The sequence below is a fragment of the Sphaeramia orbicularis genome, chromosome 20, assembly GCF_902148855.1.
Source record: "Sphaeramia orbicularis chromosome 20, fSphaOr1.1, whole genome shotgun sequence".
Classification (NCBI taxonomy): Eukaryota; Metazoa; Chordata; class Actinopteri; order Kurtiformes; family Apogonidae; genus Sphaeramia; species Sphaeramia orbicularis.
The window spans coordinates 1,339,885-1,362,036 of record NC_043976.1 but is presented as its reverse complement, the minus strand read 5'-3'; the positions used below and the strand labels follow the sequence as shown (position 1 = coordinate 1,362,036).

Sequence of the window (22,152 nt, the reverse complement as noted above, 5' to 3'; positions counted from 1 at the left end):
GTTCTTGATCTGGACGGATCACAAAAATCTTGAATATCTATGGACCGCCAAAAGACTCAATTCCCGTCAGGCCAGGTGGGCATTATTTTTTACTCGTTTCAATTTTTCTCTCTCATATCGGCCTGGCTCCAAGAATGTAAACCTGATGCCCTATCCAGACTGTTCATGCCTGATAAAGCTGATCCTGAGCCTGAAACTATTCTGCCTGAGTGTTGTGTGGTGGGGGCTGTTCAATGGGAGATTGAAGAGACTGTTAATAATGCTTTAAAGGACTGTGATATTCCGGCTGGCATTCAGTCAGACCGTCTGTTTGTCCCCGCTAACCTCCGCCCGCAGGTTATTCACTGGGCTCACACATCCAGGCTGTTTTGTCACCCAGGAGTCCAGCGGACCATGTTTGTAATAAAACAGCGCTTCTGGTGGCCCGCCATGGAGAAAGAGGTGGCGGAGTACGTCGCAGCCTGTCCTGTCTGTGCGGCATGTAAGACTTCTAATAAACCCCCGGTTGGTCAATTGCATCCATTACCTGTTCCTAGTAGACCCTGGTCTGACGTGACATTAGACTTTGTGACAGGACTTCCCCCGTCAGATGGTAATACCACTGTGTTAACCATTGTGGACCGATTTTCTAAGATGGTTCGCTTTGTTCCGCTACCTAAGCTCCCCTCGGCCAAAGAGACGGCAGAGGCTGTGTTATATCATGTCTGCCGTCTACATGGGTTCCCTAGGGACATAGTTTCTGATAGGAGCCCTCAGTTCGGTGCATGTTTCTGGCGTGCTTTTTGCTCCCTCATCGGGGTTTCTGTCAGTCTGTCCTCAGGTTATCATCCCCAGTCTAATGGTCAGACTGAGCGGCTCAACCAGGTGTTGGAGGCCGGTCTGAGAGTTTTGGCCTCTCATAACCCGGCATCGTGGAGCCGTCAGCTGATTTGGGTAGAGTATGCCCACAATTCGTTACCCTGTGCTTCCTCTGGTCTGTCTTCATTTCATGTAGTTTTTGGCTATCAACCTCCTCTGTTTTCAAATCTGGAAAAGGACGTCAGCGTCCCGTCGGCCCTGGCATTAATAAGGAGGTGCAAGAGGACCTGGATTCGTGCCAGACGGGCTCTGCTTAAGGCGTCTGGAACCTATAAGGCAGCGGCGGACCGGCACAGGACCCCGGCTCCGGTCTACCAGCGTGACCAGCGTGTGTGGCTGTCTACCCGTCATCTTCCTCTGAGGGTGGAGAGCCGTAAACTGGCACCCAGGTTCGTGGGCCCTTTCCCGATCTCAAAGGTTATTAATCCTGTCTCTGTGCGCCTTAAATTACCCAGGACTATGAGAATTCATCCGACGTTCCACGTCAGTCAAGTCAAGCCTGCAAAGGAGAGTCCACTGGTCCCTCCCACCCAGCCACCGCCACCGCCCCGGATCATCGATGGGGACCCAGCTTACACGGTGCGCCGGCTCATGGCAGCCCGCCGTCGAGGGAGGGGCTTCCAGTATTTGGTGGACTGGGAAGGATACGGCCCTGAAGAGCGTTCCTGGGTGCCCGCCTCCTACATATTGGACCTGGACCTGATTCGGGATTTCCATCAGCGCCACCCAGAGGTTCCTGGGCCGTCCGGTGCCGTCCCCTAGAGGGGGGGGGTACTGTCATGTCGGCTGTTGGACTTTGTCTTTTCTGTTTTGTTTGTCGTTTCCTGTTTTATTTTGTTAAGTTTCCCTCATGTGTCTTGTCTGTTGTCTTTACTTCCTCTCCCTGACCGTGTTCACCTTTTCCCTGATTACCTGACTCCTCCCTGATTATCTCCACCTGTGTCTCATTGTCTTCCCGCCCTCCTGTGTATTTAAACCCTCAGTCTTCCCCTGTTCAGTTGCCAGTTTGTGTTCTACAACTAGTTTGTGTTCACTTACCAGCGTTTCTTGGATCCTGTTCGTTTGTCTGCCGTGTTTGACCTGTTTTCGTCCCTCGACCACTGATTCAGCCTGTTCCTATCCTGCCTGTTTGTTCCCGACCTGGTTCGTTTACCCGACTCTGTCTCTGCCTGCTCCTTTTGTTACCTCAGCCTCCAACGATCATCTGTGCTTCGACCTCCGCCTGGATTACTACCGTGAGTTAGCCTGTCCCCCATGTACCGTTGCCTGTATGATTGTCTTTCCGTGTATGACCTGGCTTGTTTATTGACCTCCCTCTGTCTGTCCCTAGTGGGGATTCCGTTGGGGTTTTCCCGGCTCGGCCAAGCCGACTGCCTATCGTTACCACCCGCAGCCCAGACGTTTATCCCCGGAACCAGAGGCTCCACAGGAATTATATATTCTCTGTGTTGTTCCATTTTCCCTGTTAAAGTGTTTAATAAAAACACTAAACCTTATTGGTTTCTCGTGGTCTTGCTTTTGGGTTCAGCCTTTGTACTCAGCCTATTACACATTCATGTCAGAAATATGCTTTATAAATGATGAATTCAGTATTTGTTAATGATTAACTAATGCTTGATAGTGTGGACTTATTCTAAAGTGTTACCCACATTTTATATATCTACACTATATTTCCAAAAGTCTTGTCTCCTCCATCCCAGTCATCAGACTCAGCTGTTCCAGTCCCTTCCATGTCCACAGGTGTATTAAATCCAGCCCTAGGCATGCAGACTGCTTTTACAAACATTTGGGACAGAATGGGTCTCTCTCAGGAGCTCAGTGAATTCCAGCGTGGAACTGTGATAGGATGCCACCTGTGACACAAATCCAGTGGTGAAACTTCCTGGCTCCTAAATATTCCACAGTCAGCTGTCAGCTGGATTATAAGAAAGTGGAAGTGTTTGGGAACGACAGCAACTCAGCCACGCAGTGGTAGGCCACGGAAACTGACGGAGCGGGGTCAGCGGATGCTGAGGCGCAGAGTGTGAAGAGGTGGACGACTGTCTGCAGAGTCAGTGGTACAGACCTCCAAACTTCATGTGTCCTTCAGATTAGCTCCAGAACAGTGCGCACAGAGCTTCATGGAATGGGTTTCCGTGGCCGAGCGGCCGCATCCGAGCCATACATCAGCAAGTGCAATGCACAGCGGTGGATGCAGTGGTGTAAAGCACGCCACCACTGGACTGTAGAGCAGGGGAGGAGCCTTCTCTGGACTGACCAATCACACTTCTCCATCTGGCGATCTGGCGGACGGGTCTGGGTTTGGCGGTCTCCAGGAGAACGATACTTGTGGGAGCGCATTGTGCCGAGTGTAAAGTTTGGTGGAGGGGGGGGTTATGGTGTGGGGTTGTTTTTCAGGAGCTGGGCTGGGCCCCTTAGTTCCAGTGAAAGGAACTGGGAATGCTTCAGCAGAACAAGACATTTGGGACAATTCCACGCTCCCAACTTTGTGGGAACAGTTTGGAGCCGGCCCCTTCCTCTTCCAACATGACTGTGCACCAGTGCACAAAGCAAGGTCCATTTGGACATGGAGGACAGAGTCTGGTGTGGATGAACTGGACTGGCCTGCACACAGTCCTGACCTCAACCCCATAGAACACCTTTGGATGAATTAGAGCGCAGACTGAGAGCCAGGCCTTCTGTCCAACATCAGTGTGGGACCTCACAAATGCGCTTCTAGAAGAATGGTCCAAAATTCCCATGAACACACTCCTAAACCTTGTGGACAGCCTTCCCAGAAGAGTTGAAGCTGTTAGAGCTGCAAAGGGTGGAGCCACGTCAGACTGAACCCATAGACTAGGAATGGGATGGACCTGACATTCATATGAGAGTCAAAGCAGGAGAGGGAATACTGTTGGATATAGAGTGTATTTATAGAGATAGATAGATAGCTAGAGAGAGAGAGAGAGAAGGTTTGAATTAATAACAAAGAAGTAAATTGAGTGAAAAGCACCTTATTATTATAACAGAATCAATAAAGAATTAATGTACGACCACCCCACCCCCACCCACCTGGACACACCACACCATAACCAAGCAAATCCCTCCCAGACCCCCTTCCCAAGAATGCAAGACCAGGGGAAACACTGCACCCCAAATACTGTCAGTAAAATAAAATTCAGGCAGACTTTTCTTTCTCTTCAATTTTGCATGAGAGATGGGATTCTGATTTTACTACAGTAACTTTTAGATCTAAATAAATTAGATTTATAGTTAATTAAAGTTATAAATTCTACAATAGAATGTGTGAACTGACCCCAGAGTCTGGAGTTTACAATGTGGACTCTGCAGAAAAGGACACAGCTGCTCCACCACTGAATCCTGACGCTCGTTCCCACTCACATCCAGTTGTATCAGATGAGAAGAATTGGACTTCAGAGCCAAGGCCAGAGAAGAACAGCTGATCCATGATAAACTGCAGCTCAACAATCTGATGAAAGAATAAATGATGCAGATTAAAAATATATTAATGACTGTTAGATGTGTTCATGTTTTTAATGTTCAGCTCAACTTTATTAACTCTTAATCATCAAGCTTTACCTAAAATTACTATTATTGTAGATCAACATAATGTCAGGAATAAACAGACATCGTCCACGTTATTATGTACCATGCCACTGATCTGTAACGATAACCTTTTGTGTGTTTGTAGTCAGTCTTATGACATTTGATATTTACCTCCGCCAAGGAGGTTCTGTTTTTGCCAGGGTTTGTTTGTTTGTCTGTCTGTTTGTCTGTCCGTTAGTGTGCAACATAACTCAAAAAGTTATGGACAGATTTTGATGAAATTTTCAGGGTTTGTTGGAAATGGGATAAGGAAGAAATGATAAAATTTTGGCGGTGATCAGGGGTGGGGGGGGCCACAGGGGGGGCGCCGACCAGAAAATTTCATCAAAATCTGTCCATAACTTTTTGAGTTATGTTGCACACTAACGGACAGACAGACAGACAAACAAACCCTGGCAAAAACATAACCTCCTTGGCATGGGGGGGCCCATGGGGGGGGGCCACTGATCAGCCTTGGCGGAGGTCTGCGCTCTCCGAGTGCTTCTAGTTTTGAATGTGACTTCTTTATAGTACAGTCTGCAACCATGTAAATCAGAGGCTTAAACATTAACTATTAACACAAAACACAGATACATCCATTTAACAGGGTATAAACTGAAACAGTATGAGTGGAAATGACTGCAGCAGTTTTATAATTCACATGAATTAAGAGGAGCGGTGCCGGCCATTTATACAAATAAATTTACATTATTTACTGTCTCTTTTAACCTTAAAAACCGTGTATTTTACAGAATACATGCCAAGATCCTCTCAGATACAAAGTACAAGTACAAGGTAAAATAACAACAGGAATTATAAGTTGTCAGTGTCCCTTGATAATCTACCCAGATCTATCTTTGTCAAGGAGATATTCAGTGTTGGTTTTACAGAAGGCAAATGTGCATCCAAAAGCCTCAGGTGCGCTATATTACATTACAGGCTTGAGGTGAAGCGGTCTTGAAAAGTTTTAAAAGGGACATGAGCTGATCAAATTCAACAGGTCTCAGTAAAACCTTAGATAAGATTTAAAAAATATTTTACCAATGACTTTTAATGAATGATGATGTAAATTCTATGACAGAAAACTGACCTCAGACTTCTAAGTCGACAGATTCTGCAGAAAACCACACAGATGCATCGCTCCTGAATCCTGCAGGTAGTTTTTGCTCAGGTCAAGTTCTATCAGATGGGAAGGACTGGACTCCAGAGCCGAGGCCAGAGAAGAACAGCTGATCCATGACAAACTGCACCAGTTCAATCTGAATAAAAGAGTAAATATCAGAATTTAACTCCAACATGGAGTTATTATGGATCATCATAAATTCAACCTCATAAATATCACAATTACTCATGTTTAACGCTATTTTTCTTTCTGTGTTTGGAACCTGATTGAAAACCACTGAAAAAAACAAAATGTCATTGTGACTTGTTTTTAGTGTCTGATGTTACTGAAGTTTTGTTGTTCAAATGGTCACACATGAATAAACACAGGAGAATAAAACGATCAAATCTCCAAACATATCTAGCAAAGTTTCTCCTCACCTGTTTGAATGTAGTAAAATGAGCTGAACCAAAGAAATAACACAAATCTATATATTAAAAGGGAAGTGGACTCTGTGTGTGTGTGTGTGTGTGTGTGTGTGTGTGTGTGTGTCAGGTATCACACTGTACACAGCTGACTGCTGTAGTTTGTCATACATATGTATTTTTGGTCAATGAACAGACTAGTAGGGATGCACCAGTACCACTTTATCCCAGACCGTGTACGAGTGCAAGTCCTTAACAAGAAAAGCACTCGGAGAGCACAGACCTCTGCCAAAACAGACCCCCCCCCCCCCATCACCACCAAAATTTTATCGTTTCTTCCTTGTGCCAGTATCAACATTTCCTGAAAATTTCCTGAAAATTTGTCCATAACTTTTTGAGTTATCCTGCTAACAAACAAACATACAAGCATGCATGCACATAAAACAAAGCATCACAGTACCTCCTGGTGGAGGTGATAATCCCATTCCAGTTGTTAGTTCCTTTTGTAAATGTGCTTTACTGTCGTTGTCATTAGTCTGACTGGAACAAAGTGCTGCTACTGACATTTAATGTGTTGGAATGAGCGTTTTGGCAATTAATCCACCAGGGGGCGCCGCTCTGAATTAACCATACTGGACAAATACCACGAAGAAGAGGAAAGTTTAATGAAGAAGAAGAAGAAGAAAGTCAGTAATAACAAACCTGTAGACGACAGAGGGAACACTACTGTGATACTAATGTTAGTGTTTTCTCTGGTAAGGTTTAAAAGTTTAGCTTCAGCAGGAAGAGAAAAGACAAATGAGTGACAGGTTGGTTTGCACTTCCACTGGCGGCGGTCCGCACCGCTCCGTACCTCCATAGTGTTATCAGTAGGATGGAACCGGTCCAGCCCTGGGTAGTTGTCCTAAGCGTGTCAGTAGTTTTTCTGTAAACCGGTCCAGCCCTGGGTAGTTGTCCTAAGTGTGTCAGTAGTTTTTCTGTAAACCGGTCCAGCCCTGGGTAGTTGTCCTAAGCGTGTCAGTAGTTTTTCTGTAAACCGGTCCAGCCCTGGGTAGTTGTCCTAAGCGTGTCAGTAGTTTTTCTGTAAACCGGTCCAGCCCTGGGTAGTTGTCCTAAGCGTGTCAGTAGTTTTTCTGTAAACCGGTCCAGCCCTGGGTAGTTGTCCTAAGCGTGTCAGTAGTTTTTCTGTAAAACCGGTCCAGCCCTGGGTAGTTGTCCTAAGCGTGTCAGTAGTTTTTCTGTAAAACCGGTCCAGCCCTGGGTAGTTGTCCTAAGTGTGTCAGTAGTTTTTCTGTAAACCGGTCCAGCCCTGGGTAGTTGTCCTAAGCGTGTCCAGTAGTTTTCTGTAAACCGGTCCAGCCCTGGGTAGTTGTCCTAAGCGTGTCAGTAGTTTTCTGTAAACCGGTCCAGCCCTGGGTAGTTGTCCTAAGCGTGTCAGTAGTTTTTCTGTACACCGGTCCAGCCCTGGGTAGTTGTCCTAAGCGTGTCAGTAGTTTTTCTGTAAACCGGTCCAGCCCTGGGTAGTTGTCCTAAGCGTGTCAGTAGTTTTTCTGTAAACCGGTCCAGCCCTGGTAGTTGTCCTAAGCGTGTCAGTAGTTTTTCTGTAAACCGGTCCAGCCCTGGGTAGTTGTCCTAAGCGTGTCAGTAGTTTTTCTGTAACCGGTCCAGCCCTGGGTAGTTGTCCGAAGCGTGGTCAGTAGTTTTTCTGTAAACCGGTCCAGCCCTGGGTAGTTGTCCTAAGCGTGTCAGTAGTTTTTCTGTAAAACCGGTCCAGCCCTGGGTAGTTGTCCTAAGGTGTCAGTAGTTTTTCTGTACACCAGTCCAGCCCTGGGTAGTTGTCCTAAGCGTGTCAGTAGTTTTTCTGTAAACCGGTCCAGCCCTGGGTAGTTGTCCTAAGCGTGTCAGTAGTTTTTCTGGTAAACCGGTCCAGCCCTGGGTAGTTGTCCTAGCGTGTCAGTAGTTTTTCTGTAAACCGGTCCAGCCCTGGGGTAGTTGTCCTAAGCGTGTCCAGTAGTTTTTCTGTAAACCGGTCCAGCCCTGGGTAGGGTGGGTGGCTGGGGACTCATGATGACATAAGGGGGGTGTTTGTTCAAAAAAGGTTGGGAACCACTGAGCTAGACCAAGCCCATTCAGCCACTTCAACACAAACAATAACATCTGAAAAAGAACCAGACGCTACTTCAGGATAAAGGTCTTGGTCTTATTGGGTGAAATACATTGATGTGGGCTGAGCTGGACCCTTTCATGGGTTGCTCCTCTCAGAAGATACAGGATGAGTTGTTACCTCTTCCTGCATTAGCTGCTGTTTTCAAACTGTTGAATGTGTCTGTAGTTGTAATCGGTCCGTTCTCAGCAGTCACTTGTTCTGTGTTTTCCGGGGTATCTGGAATAGCCAGTACATATGTATGGATCAAAGATACATCCTAGAATACACTTTGGTACATCTTCAGTGACATTCCTGATGTCATTTATTACAAACTAAGTAAACGAAATTGGTTGCTACTAAACCACTTAGCTAACAGTGGGTAGAGAAATCTGATATAATAACAAAAACGACCAGTTTTCACTATTTATAATGTCAAACATGAGCTCAGGCAAACACAGAAAAAGAGTTAATGTGAAAGAAAAAGACACACAATCTTAAAATATCAATAGAGTAAACTGACTTCAGAATCTCCAGTCTGCAGTGGGACCCTGAAGTCCAGAAGACAGCAACTTCACTCCTGAATCCATCAGGTCATTTCTGCTCAAGTCCAGCGCTGTTAAATGGGAAGGATTTGACATCAGGGCTGAGGCAACGACTTCACCGTGAAGCTCTGAAAGTGCACAGTCAGCAAGTCTGTAAACACAGATTCCATGTAAAGTGAAGAACAGTTGTAGAACATTTCTAATGTGTAAGAAAAGACACAACCACAGCTGAACAGTATTAGTAGCATTAATAGTAATAACATCCACGTCAGTTCTTACTCAGCCTTTCGGCAGTTCCTCACAGCTGGAATCAGTCTCCATCGTCCTTCATCTGATGTGTTGTACTTCCACAAGTCCAACTCATCCAGAACCTCCTCAGACATCTGCAGCATGTAGGCCAGAGCTGAACACTGGATCTCAGAGAGTTCCTTCTCTGATCTGTTCTCTGACTTCAGGAACTCTTGGATCTCCTGATGGATCGTTTGGTCGTTCATTTCCGTCAGACAGTGGAAGATGTTGATGCTTCTGTCAGGAGAGATACTCCATGTGTTTATTTTCTTCAGGATGTTGATGACTGTCTGTATTGTTTTCTGGACTGATCTTTGTTGGACCCAGCAGATCTCCTAAACTCTCTGGTTGGACTCCAGACAAAGACCATGAGGAAACGAACCAAAAGGTCCAGGTGACCATTTTTACTTTTGAGGGATTTTTTCATGACTTCTCTCAGGAAGACATTGAGGGTTGAATTATGGTCCCATTGTCCCAGAAAACTCCTCAGTACCTCTGTGTTGTTGGTGTTGTAACAGTGGTAGATGTAGACTGCTGCCAGAAAACTCCTGAACACTCAGATGAACAAAGGTGTAGACTGTTTTCTTCAAGATCACTCTCTCTGTTTTGAAGATCTCTGTACAAACCCCAGAGTGAACCCAAGGCCTCTGTGACATCCAGACCACACTGCTCCAGGTCTTCTTCAAAGAACATGATGTTTCCTTTCTCCAGTTGTTCAAATGCCAATCTACCCAACTTCAGAAGAACTTCCCGGTCAGCCTCTGTCAGCTCTTCTGGACTGGTCTCATGTCCTTTTTCATACTTCTTCTTCTTCCTCTTTGTCTGGACCATGATGAAGTGTGAGTACAGGTGGGTCAGGGTCTTGGGCAGATCTCCTCTCTGGTCTGAAGTCAACATGTGCTCCAGAACCATAGAACTGATCCAGCAGAAGACTGGGGTTTGACACATGATGTGGAGACTCCTGGATTTCTGATGTGTGAGATGATTGTCTTGGACAGATCTTCATCACTGATCTCCTTCTGAAGTACTCCTCCTTCTGGTCATCAGTGGTGAATCCTCGGACTTCTGTTATCCTGTCCACACATGAAGGAGGGATCTGATTGGCTGCTGCAGGTCTGGAAGTTATCCAGATGAGAGCTGATGGAAGCAGGTTCCCCTTGATGAGGTTGGTCAACAGGACGTTGACTGGTTTCTTCTGTGTGACGTCTGAAACCACTTCACAGTTGTTGAAATCCAGTGAAAGTCTGCTTTCATCCAGTCCGTCGAAGATGAACAGAAGTTTGCAGACGTTGATCTGCTCTGCTGTGACCTTCTGTAATGTTGGATGGAAAACATGGAGCAGCGTCAGCAGGACTGTACTGCTCATCGAGACCAGGTTCAGCTCTCTGAAGGACAGCAGAACCACCAGACTGACGTCCTGGTTTTCTAAACCCTCGGCCCAGTCCAGAGTGAACTTCAGCACCGAGAAGGTTTTTCCAACTCCAGCCACGCCGTTGGTCAGAACCACTCTGATGGGGTTCTGCTGGTCTGGAAGGGCTTTGAAGATGTCCTGACACCTGATGGGTGTGTCATGGATGATCTTCTTCTTCTTGTAAACTGTCTCCAGCGTCCTCACCTCATGTTGGGTATTAACGTCTTCACTCTGTCCCTCTGTGATGTACAGCTCAGTGTAGATCCGGTTTAGACGGGTTCTACCTCCTGCTTCATCAGTTCCTTCAGTCACACATTCACATCTGCTCCTCAGACTGAGCTTATGTTCATCTGACAACACAAAATACAAACACTTTATATACAACAGCATGAACTTCATTCCACTTGGTCACACAGAGACCAAGCAAACTGGCTGGTGGATTCCAACCCAGGACCCTCCAAGCACACGTTGAAACATTCCATTTCAAATCCATTGAGATGTTCAGTGTGTTCCACTGTCCAAATACTTCTGACCTGATCTGACATCTGGAATTCACACTGGGGACAGGATGAGTCTCCTGATGAACCAGACTGGTCCCAGTATGACCTGATGCACTGTCTGCAGAACCAGTGTCCACAGCTGGTCCAGACTGGATCACTCAGGACCTTCTGGCACAAAGAACAGGACACTGGGTCCACTTCAGGACCAGGACTTGTCTTCCAGTCTTTGTGGACATTAACACATTCTTTAATTAACAACAACATCAGCAGTGACTTAACGACGGTTCGTCCTGTTCACGTTCTGAATCTCTTTACATTCACTTTCACATCAGATGTTGAACAGAACTAACTTGTTTGATGTTTTCTGCTTCTGAGCAGATTCTTACTCAGCAGTTTGTGTTTCATGTGCATTAAGATAAGTTAAGATAAAATAGATACACTGTAAAAAAAAAAAAAAAAAAAAAAAAATCCTGCTGTTTTTCAGAATTATTCTTGGCAGCTGTGGTTGCCAGTAGAATTGTGTTAAAAACTCAGTAGAAATGTAAACATCTTTACTGGATAAACTGTAAATTCTACAGTCAAAACCTGTTGTAATTTCCAAAAAAATAAATCTTAAACCTGTAAAAGTTACAGCCATTTTCTGTTGAATTAGCATGATAAACTGTTATTAAACTATTCCTTTCAGTAATATTAACATTCAGCTGTATATTTTACATCAAATCCCATTCAACTTAACTGAAAAATTCACAACAAACAACATCGTTTTTCTGTAAAAACCTCATTATGAGACTGTCATTTAACTGAGTTTTCCTGCACATGTATTATTTTTTCCCAAAATTTCCACTGAAATGTATTAATTATGCTTTAGAAATACATACATTCCTGCTCAATGAATCTTATCCAATATCACTCTCAAATGTAAAATACAGAACTGTAAAGTAATTTGCATCACTACAACAACTACTTAGTGAAAATAACTATTATATACACTAGCGACATTGTACCCGTGGTGCCATTGTTCGATCACATGAGAGGCTCAGATCTCCCAGCATACCTCACAACATTTGAATACGGACATAAAATTGTGCCTAGTAGATAGTCAGATAACGTTTGTATTCATTTGGCAGCGATCAGGCCTGTTGAAGGCTGAGGAAAACCTGTACAAACGTCCTCCTGTGGTGGAACAGCGACTGGACGGACACAGAATGTGCATTATATAGTAGGATTCCATGCAGATTGGCCACTTCCATCTTACACTCTTAATTAAACTGCAGCATTCTTACAGTTTTTTAACCTTTACCAAAAAGAATGACTCAGTGTAGTGTGAACTATAAAAAAGACATAGTATAGTAGGCTGTTGGGATGAAAAAAAAAAAAAAAAAAAGCCAAAAACCATCTATCTTTCCAAAGATTTGTTAACGCACTGGACTAAACCTGTCATCACTCAAAACACACACACACAGACACACACACACACACACACACACACATATACATATATATATATATATATATATATATATATATATATATATGTATATATATATATATATATATATATATATATATATATATATATAGATATATATGATATGAAATGATGAAAAAAATGCAGTAAAAACATCCAACTACACTGCATCTGTTTATATGACATTGAAGATTGTTTTCTGGAGTAATCTGATACTTGTCTGAAATCTGATGCATTTACATGCTCTTCAGAAATGGGACAATCAGAAAACCTTGGTTTGTCAGATTCCTTTTGGAGTATGTACCTATGTATGTGACAGTAGAATAAAACTTCTGTCATTGTCTTCAATTTCAATTCAATTCAATTCAATTTTATTTGTACAGCCCAATATCACAACCAGGTTATCTCAGAGGGCTTTACAGAGTCAGTTGGAGTAAACAACAGTCAAATAAACAGCAAGAAAATGAGTCATGTCCAGGGCATCCCCCGTCCTTAGACCCTCCTTCTCGGCGAGGAAAAACTCAAAACCCAGTGGGAAAAGGGAGAAACCTCGGGGAGAACCACAGTGAAGGAGAGATCCACTCCCATGGACGGACAGGCAGGTCTTCGGCTCTCATTTGTCACTTCTATTGTCTAGGATTTCTTTTTCTTTCTCTCTTGTTTTTTTGTTTTTTTTTTACACCTGTGCAGATGTAAAAGAATGAAATAAATCAGAGTACTGGGGTCAAATCCAGGTGCACAGAGCAGTCTGTCGGTTCATTGACTGATGTTCTTCCTTTTTTTTATGCTTTTGTTTGCATTAATGCAAATGTCTTTCTGTTTGTATCTGTTGGTTGAATTGTGAATATTGAATAGAAATGAATAAATGATAAACATCAACACTGTTTCTCAAACCACATAGAATTCGCTCCCGTCCGTTCCAGTCCTCCTGTTATCTGTCTACTGTCCTTCACCACATCAAGTCCAAATATTCTACAAGTCCACCAGTCAAAGTGGGTTTCAGTGGACTCACTGTGGCTCTGAGGTCCTGGTTCATCAGTGCCTCCTGGAGGATCCTCTGTGGACAAACCCCTGTTTCCACCACAGGTTAACTCTGCTCCGTCCTCCTCTTCATCCATATTGTGAACTTCAGTCGGTCTGAAAGGAGAACCAGTAAAACTGCTGTGAGTTTACGTCACAGAAACACTGTGTTCACAGCAGGAGAAACACAGTGAACTCAGAGTCCAGTACACCTGGTCCACACTCCAGCTGAAGGCCATCCATCAAGTTTTCTGTCCAGTCACAACAATAACTAAACAACAGAAGACACTCAGACTGTGGCTGGAATATGTGCCACCAGAAACTGAATGTGAATCATGAAAACTGAATCTGAATAGAATAATTTGAAACTGAATTTATTATTTCGGAACTGAAATCCAATAAACTTGAAACTGAATGTAAGATTATGACATTTCAATGGGCTGAAACATGTGCCACCAGATTCAGTTTTTTCAAATTCAGTTTCTGGTGGCACATATTCAGTCCATACTCAGATACTCTGAACACAAAACAGGCTGAATGAACTCCCCCTGAACCAGACATGGTCTGTTCCATCCACAGTGAACACAGTCTGAACCACCTGACCCATGGAATTCACCTGTGTAACCTGCGCAGACCAGCCCGCCCCTCTGCACTGTGTTAACACTTTGATTGACACTGATGATAAACTGACATGATTTGTAGATTTGATCATAGAACAGAAATATTGAACCCATAAAGACCCGAACAGCCGCAGACGAACAAAACCATCTACTGATCTAAACTGTTTAATCCTGTCAGTCCATGTCAGTAACTGGAGTCAAATACAGTTCATCATCATGGTCATCAGATATGACCATATTTGGACATTCAGAGGCTCATAGTTACCATGGAAACACCGTCATCTTCTCCAACATTGATTCCCCTGTAAAACCCATGGAGTTGGATCAGTGACAGTGGATGGACACACTGGGTTTATGTTCAGATAATGACAGATTTTGCAGAAAAAGTCCCTTTTTCTTCAGTTTTCTCTGTTTCTGATAGAAGAACTCTCAACTTTACTCTGAGCTTTTATGAACATCTACATGATCATTGAATGAAACACAGGAAAGTACATGATGTTCACTGGAAAAACACAAATACACAGGACTATGTCATAAGAAATTGTGATACATCACTTAAGAAAAGTTAAATATAGAGGAAAAAATATTTTGGAAGTGCCACCAAAGTAACACTGGGTTTTTACGGGTTAATGACAAAGAATTCAGCCTCATCAACATCAGTCATGACCTTTGACCTCAGGGACACAGTGAGTCTACATCACATCTGCACATTTGACTCAACAAAACTGCGATGTGTTTCATTTTTCTCTGTGCAGATTATCGTCCTCAATAAGGATATTTAAAACAGAAAGAAATCCTCTGAATGTACTCACCATGAACCAGATGTCTGAACTCTTCCTGACTGACTCCAACAGAACGTCCTCTTCCTTCTACTTTTACAGAAGTCACACATTAACCTTTGTGTGTTTGACTAAAATAATGAAGCTCCTCCCCTTTACATCACATGACTCGTGCATTTACAGGACTCCGAAGGAACCAGTTAAAATGTGCAAACCTCATTCAGCAAAAAAACAACAGGCATTCTCTAATACAAAAGAAAAACTCACATTTGTTAGCCTCACAGCATAACTGCCTAACTTATATCGTTTTTTCTAATTCATAGCAATGATGAAAAAGAAATCAGCAGTGTTAGGAGAGTAAAGTTACCCAGATACCACATACATCTGTGCACGGGGAAAGAAAAAACAGAAAGAAACTGTAGAAAAGACAAGTTGTGTAGTCCAACAGGAGTTGAAGACAATAACAGGAAGTTTGATTGTATCATCACTACGCACACATAATGGACTGGAACATCTGCACCAGGGTTTATGGATGACTGTGTTTCTGAAGTGCATGTAGATGCATCAGGTCTGATGACGACTATCTGACTGTAACAGTTATCAGCTTTTTATGGTCATGTAAACGGGCTCAGTGTTGGTCAGTCTCAGCCAAAATGGGGATCAGTAAGTGGTTATTAATAAGTAAACGGCATTCAGAACTTTTAATGTCAAATGTCAAAATGTCCGACTCTTCTTCTTTTTCTCCTTTGGTTCTTTAAAAAAGAATGTGACCTAAAATTCTAATGTCTGATTAATACATTCAACAATATAATCCACATATTTTCAACTCTCGTTCCAGGTCACTCAGCTGAAGTGAACGGTCACTGCAGGTGTGTGCGTCATGTTCTCAGCCAAACGTACAAGAGCAAAAGGGGAAAAAATATTTACACAACAAAAGCTCTGTTAAGCACTGAATGATCAGTGCCCACTGATACCCTGGAGGGCTTTTATTTTGTAGGGATTAAGGAAGTCTTGATAGAAAAGTGCAGATTATACAAATTGAGTTCCAGACAACAGCAGCTGATTATTCACCCAGTTAAAAATATTAAAAGTCAATAATCAGATCAATTTACAAACAGCACAAATTATGTTTAAAGCCAAAAATAATCAACTACCAAAGAATATTCAAAAAATATTTATTAATATTGAAGGAAATCTCAATTTATTTATATATATATTATATATATACATATATATATATATATATATATATATATATTATATATATATTATATATATATATTTATATATATATATGTATTTATATACCAGTCCAAAGTTTTCAAACACCCAGTTTGTTCCAGTTGTGTCTGTAAATTCCATCAGTTCCAGTTTAATGAACAGCTGTAAATGGTCCAAAGGTCAGAGTGAACTGACAGAGGAAAAAAACAAGGTAAGGTTAAAGAAAACTGAAAAATAATGTCCATTTCAGAATTCTACAAAAAGGAGAACAAGAAATGGGTTCAAACTGAAGCAGTTCTGCAGCAGTGGAGGTGGATCCAGTCTGGAAAGTTGGTGGTTCAGTTCCTGCAGGTGTCCCAACGTTTGTGAATTCCTTCCACCCCCTGTGTCTGCAGAACAGGAGTGTGGAACACACTGTGGTACCAGAGCCATGGAGCAGGACTGGAACAGGACTGGACTGAAGAAAGGAGTGTGGTACTGTAAAAATGGAAAAGAGGAAAAGGAATGAACCAGAGAAGAGAGACAGAGCATCAGAAGAGGGAAAAATGGAGGTGTGTCCTCCAGAGAAATGTCCAAGAAAGTCCTGGTGTCAGGAAGTCCAGTTTCCTTCAGCATCCAAAGGCTGCAGATCTGCTTTCAGTTTGAACCCATTTCTTGTTTGTCTTTATGTAGAATTCTGAAATGGACATTATTTTTCAGTTTTTTTAACCTTACCTTGTTTTTTCCTCTGTCAGTTCACTCTGACATTTGGACCGTTCACATCTGTTCATTAAACTGGAACTGATGGAATTTACAGACACAACTGGAACAAACTGGGCTGGTCTAAAACTGTAGACCAGTAGTGTGTGTGTGTGTGTGTGTGTGTGTGTGTGTGTGTGTATATATGAGAGAGAGAGAGAGTTCGATTTAGATGTATGATGCGTTGGAAATAGATGTGTAAAGAGAAGATTTTGTCAAGATATGGGACCAAAATGTTAGAGTATCAGTGGATTTGCTGCGGTTTAAAAAAGTAAAAAAGTAAAACTGCTCAAATTGGTTATATGGTTATTTATTTTTAGGTAATTTTTTATTTATTTCATTATTATTGGGGGGGGGTTCTTCCTGTGGTGGGATGGTCATAGTTTTGGTGAAGCTGTGATTAATTATGCACTTGCATCGTAGAGTGATGTCAGGTATACAATATTACAATAATACAGTGTGTATTAGAATATTTCAATATTGTCATGTATGATTCAGGTCAAACTTGTGGGATTAAACATATGCTTCATTCTTCACACTCCTTTCACATGAGTAAATATCACTAGTATTTCTTTTGTATAATAGTATAAATTACTTTTTCTGATTGTCTTACGTTGATAATTTGCTGTGTTGTGTGTTTTTTTTTAAATGTCTGAAATAAAACATCTACTTATTTATTCATTACATAAATGTATTTATTTTAATCTTTTCATTAACAGATAATGTAATGAAGGACTAAAAGACTTGAAATAGGAACTATTTTATTTTTATAATGAACATTTCTTTGTTAAGAAGATAAATACTAAAACAAAAATAAAACAAAAGGTACTATGATATAATAGTGTAAATGTCTTTTTTTTATCATCTTATGCTGATAATGTCCTTTAGGCATTTGCTTTGTTGGTGCTTTTATTGTGTTTCTATATCCAACAAAACATTCATTCATGAACATCAAATGCGAACTGATCAAAATGAAGTTTCACAGTAAATTCAACCATATGTACATGATCAATAAACACTGACTCTAAACACATAAATACCATCAGACTGTTTCCGCTGTAGCTGCTCTCATGTGTTTATCTATGAATCCAAATGGAACTGTTGAATTCCTCTGGTCTGAGGGGGTTTTATACAAACGGTGCATTTATGTACCGTTATTATCAACTCACAGATGTATATGCAGGCCTTCTGCTCTAATTCTCTGTCATTTCAGTTAAACTTTGTAATATCTAATAAATGCAAACGTTTCAAATGATAAATTAATAAGTAAAAGTTGTAGAAAAGTACCAATGTATGGTTTATGACTAAATCTGTGTTCATGAATAATTCATGAAAAAGGCCTGTTCTGCTTCTGATGTTTCGCTGATTAAAAAAGGCTGAAATGAAACAGAATAAGTGTGAGTTTGAGAATATCTGGACACTTTTCACTGTTTCTGTTCCAAATTTAAACAGAACATCTACAGAAGGTGAATGGTGTGTGCGGACCATGTACCGCCCATGCGTGGGATTCTTTCTTTCTTTCTTTTACTTGCGTGGTTTTGTTAAAATTATTTATTTAAGAGGAATTTGAGATTTTATTTTCATTTTATACAAGCACTATTTAAATATGAGAGCATCATTATGATGTCTTTGTATGTCTGATCATTATATATTACTTTTAAAATTCCAAATAAACATATTGTGGAAAAAAAAAAGACATTCATGACTAAGTCTAAGTTCTAAATAATAACAGCGTTAAAACTAAAATGAGGGAAATGAAACTTCTCCTTCTGAATAAATCCTTCAAGTTCATTGTTTCACACATTTGACCTTTTATTTCCAGATTCAAAGTCACTTTTCATTGTTTCCTGAATTTGCGCTGTTCGTTTTGTCGCTACAGTCTGTTTTTCCTGAAAAGTAAAAATAAAAAAGCAGGTCAAGAGCCAACATGTTTTTAAGAAACGTACAATACAGTCACATGATCATGGCGTTAATATTCATCCAGTGTCAAAGAGAGAAGTCAAAACGTTCACTTTTTTACAGGACAGTGGTGGCGTTCAGAGCAGATGAGCTGTAAACAAGAGCAGACGTTCACAGTTCACAACATTTAAGTTCAAATGCCTACACATGAAAACACATGAAAACACTTTCAAACACTTTAAGACACATTCAACAGGTACCGACTCCAGTGTCGCCTCATTATATTTACACCAGACCCGCATGTGGACAAAGTATGTGGACACTTTGAATCCAGGTGTTTGTTTCTAACAGGGCTCTGGGGATCCAAAACTATAAGGACTATGTTAGAATAGAGTTTGATATTATGGGATACATATCAGTGCATTGGTTCGTTTGGGTTCAATTATTATTTCTCCTCCGGACTGAATTTCTCTCAACATTGATTTATTTTTTTTTCCTCCAGGACTGATTTTAAACGTTCTTCTTCTAAATGTCTTTAATATTTTTCCTGCTCTGACTGAAATAATAATTTTCTTCCTCATCAACCCATCTACTTTCATCACATCTGACTGAAGGAAAAAAAATGTGCCACTAAACTATAAGGAAATATTTATGTTTTTATGTCAAATCCTCATGAACAGGACAGCTGACAGCTGTAGACAAGATGTGTCCCAATATTTATGTCCATATAGTTTAAGATAAGATCATTTAAAATAAGATAAAGTATTTAAGATAATACAAGTTAACCTCCTAAAACAGGAGTTTCACAGCTTTATACAACCCCCCCGCCCAAAACAAAACAAATGGAAAAAAAAAAAAAATGCATCTGAAAAACTGTTTGCATCCTGATGTTTTCCAATATAAACAATTATTTCATTAAAAAAAAAAAAAAAATAAGAACTTGTACTTTCCTGGGCCTCAGGAGGATAAGGTAAGGTAAGATAAAGTTAGCTAAGCTAAGGTAAGATAAGATAAGATCATTTAAGGTAAGGTAAGATAAGATAAAGTAAGATAGATAAAATAAGATAAGATAAGATAAGGTAAAGTAAGCTAAGATAAGGTAAAATAAGATAAGATTAGATCATTTAAGGTACGATAAGGTAAGATAATCGTGGGTAAATTTCGGCAGAGAGAAATGCAGAGAAAAAAACAGAAAAACAAGTGAAAAATTAAATGTAAGAGAAAAATAAGAAATTTGGTATTGATATAAATTTTTATATAAATGCAGAATTCCAGTTAATTATTATTTCCATATGAACATTAACATTGTAGTTGCACATGTCAGATGTTCTGTTCATGAGGATTTGACCTAAAAACATCTGTGTTTGTTTTATTAGTTTAATGGTAGATTTTTCCTCCTCAGATGTGATGACAGTAGATGGAAATTATTATTTAATGTCAGAGCAGGACAAATATCAGAGACATTTAGAAGAAGAACATTTAAAATCAGAGCCATGGAGAAAAAAAAAACAAAAAAACAAAATCAAGGTTGAGAGAAATTCAGTCCAAACCATCTGAGTCATTTTAGAAACAAAGAGAAGAACTGAACCCAAACCAACCAGTGCACTGATATCTATCCCATAATATCAAACTCTACTCTGACATTAGTCCTGATAGTTGTGTATTCCAGAGCCCTGTTAGAAAACAAACACCTGGATTGGACGTGTCCCCAGACTTTTGTCCACCTGTTGTTTCTACAGAACACACGTGTGTTCTCCTCTGTTCCGTCACCTGCTCTTCCTTCTACAGTCATGGAATCAGTTTGGCTCATTTTCTGTCCAGTGAAAACAGTCTGTTCGTGTTTGGACGCCTCAGTGGAACGACATGACGCTGAAAAAACGTCTAAAACGAACAGAGGCTTTTTCAAGTCAGAGGACGACGGACACAATGAGCGGTGACAGTCTACGTTTTCAGGGGATTCCATCCGACTTTTCTGCTAAAATGGTACAATGTCCTTTCTGTTGACACCAAACCAACAGAAATACAAATGTACATTTAACAACGGGACGGCAAAATCCTCTCCTAACAACTAACAACTGTTTTAACTAACGAGGTATTAACTAAGAACCAAAAAACTTTAACTGTTTGATGGAAGTTCAAACTAAAACCTAATAAACTGCAGACGTCAACTGTCATTTGTCAGATTTTTTCTGATTGGGGGAAATGGAATCCTGACGTTCCGTGTGTTTGGACTGGGTTGAAGACCTGGTTCAGATCACAGACTTTTGGAACCAAACCACCAACTCAACAGGAAGTCCAACATTTAGGCCACGCCCACACCAAACCGCATCTGTTCCTGTCCGATCTTTTTCTTTGTCGTTTTCGTAGACGGAGTCGTTCCGGTGTAACAGGGTCGATTATTTGGCAGCAGTGTGGGTTTGTAGATGATGTTGTGGAATGTTGGTTATAATGTTTTCTTCTCATTTCTTTTGGTTCGTACCTGACATGATGGGCCTCAGTCAGTGGGTGGAACTTTGAATTAGACTCTGTTTCCCAGTGAGTCACTTACAGTGTGACACTGCCCAGTATGACTGGAGTGTTGGTGCCTTCACCTCTTCTCTTTTGTTCCAGTTCTCTGTGGTAAGCAGAGGAACGCAGCTGTGCAGTCACAGAACATTTGTGGTTCATCCTCTGGTGATTGAATCTGTAGATGAACGGCTTAGTTCAAAGTGTGTCAGGTGCTTCTGATGCTCAAACACATTTGTGGATCATTTGATTTGTGCAGGAGTCTGTTCTATGGGGGTCGCTGACCGGAGGTTTTTGTGTTTTATGCCACTTTTGTCAGGTATGCTGTATTTAGTTTGAATAATTTAACCCTTTCATGCATGAATTATGAGAACCTTAGTCAAGATTTTTTTCCTGAGTGTTTTATTCCTCTTCAGGCATGACAAAACAATGCGATTGGAATTTTTTTATGAACCTATTTGTCGTGGTGTTACAAAAATGTCCACTCAGCTGGACACCATGCATTTAATTTTTGAAGCAAAGAAACATGTATTTAAAACCCATCATCAGAAAGTGATAAACTGTATGAAAGCGATGAAATAAAATGCAGCTAATCTGATGTTTTCTCACATTTGAACATACTCTAATACTAGTTATTACTCAAATCATGGAGATAATATGTAAAAAAAAACCCTTTTAGGTTAAGAAAACTGTTAATTACAGTCTAAAAATAACTAGTTATTGATTTATTTCAAACATGTTAGTGCAGATCAGGTTTATCAAGAACAGCAAAGCTGTAGTAATGGTCTGAATGTCAGTGACTGGGATGATGCACAAGTGTCCACTGTGGTGATCAGTATGCATGAAAGGGTTCATGTACCCGCGGTGTCATTGTACGACAGCATGAGGGGCTCAAATCTCCCAGCATGCCTCACAACATTTGAATACGGACATCAAATTGTGCCTGGTCGATAGTCAGGTCGTGTTTGTATTCATTTGGTGAGTTTGGCGGTGATGGGGCCTGTGAAGGCTGAGGAAAGCCGAACAAACGCCGTCCTGTGATGGA

At 41.2% G+C, this 22,152-nt stretch overlaps 1 pseudogene; it reads right to left on the bottom strand.

Moving 5' to 3' along the window:
• The window catches only part of LOC115411677 (NLR family CARD domain-containing protein 3-like), a 31,857-nt pseudogene extending 17,000 nt beyond the window's left edge, over positions 1-14,857 (bottom strand).
• Positions 14,858-22,152: the final 7,295 nt, after the last annotated feature.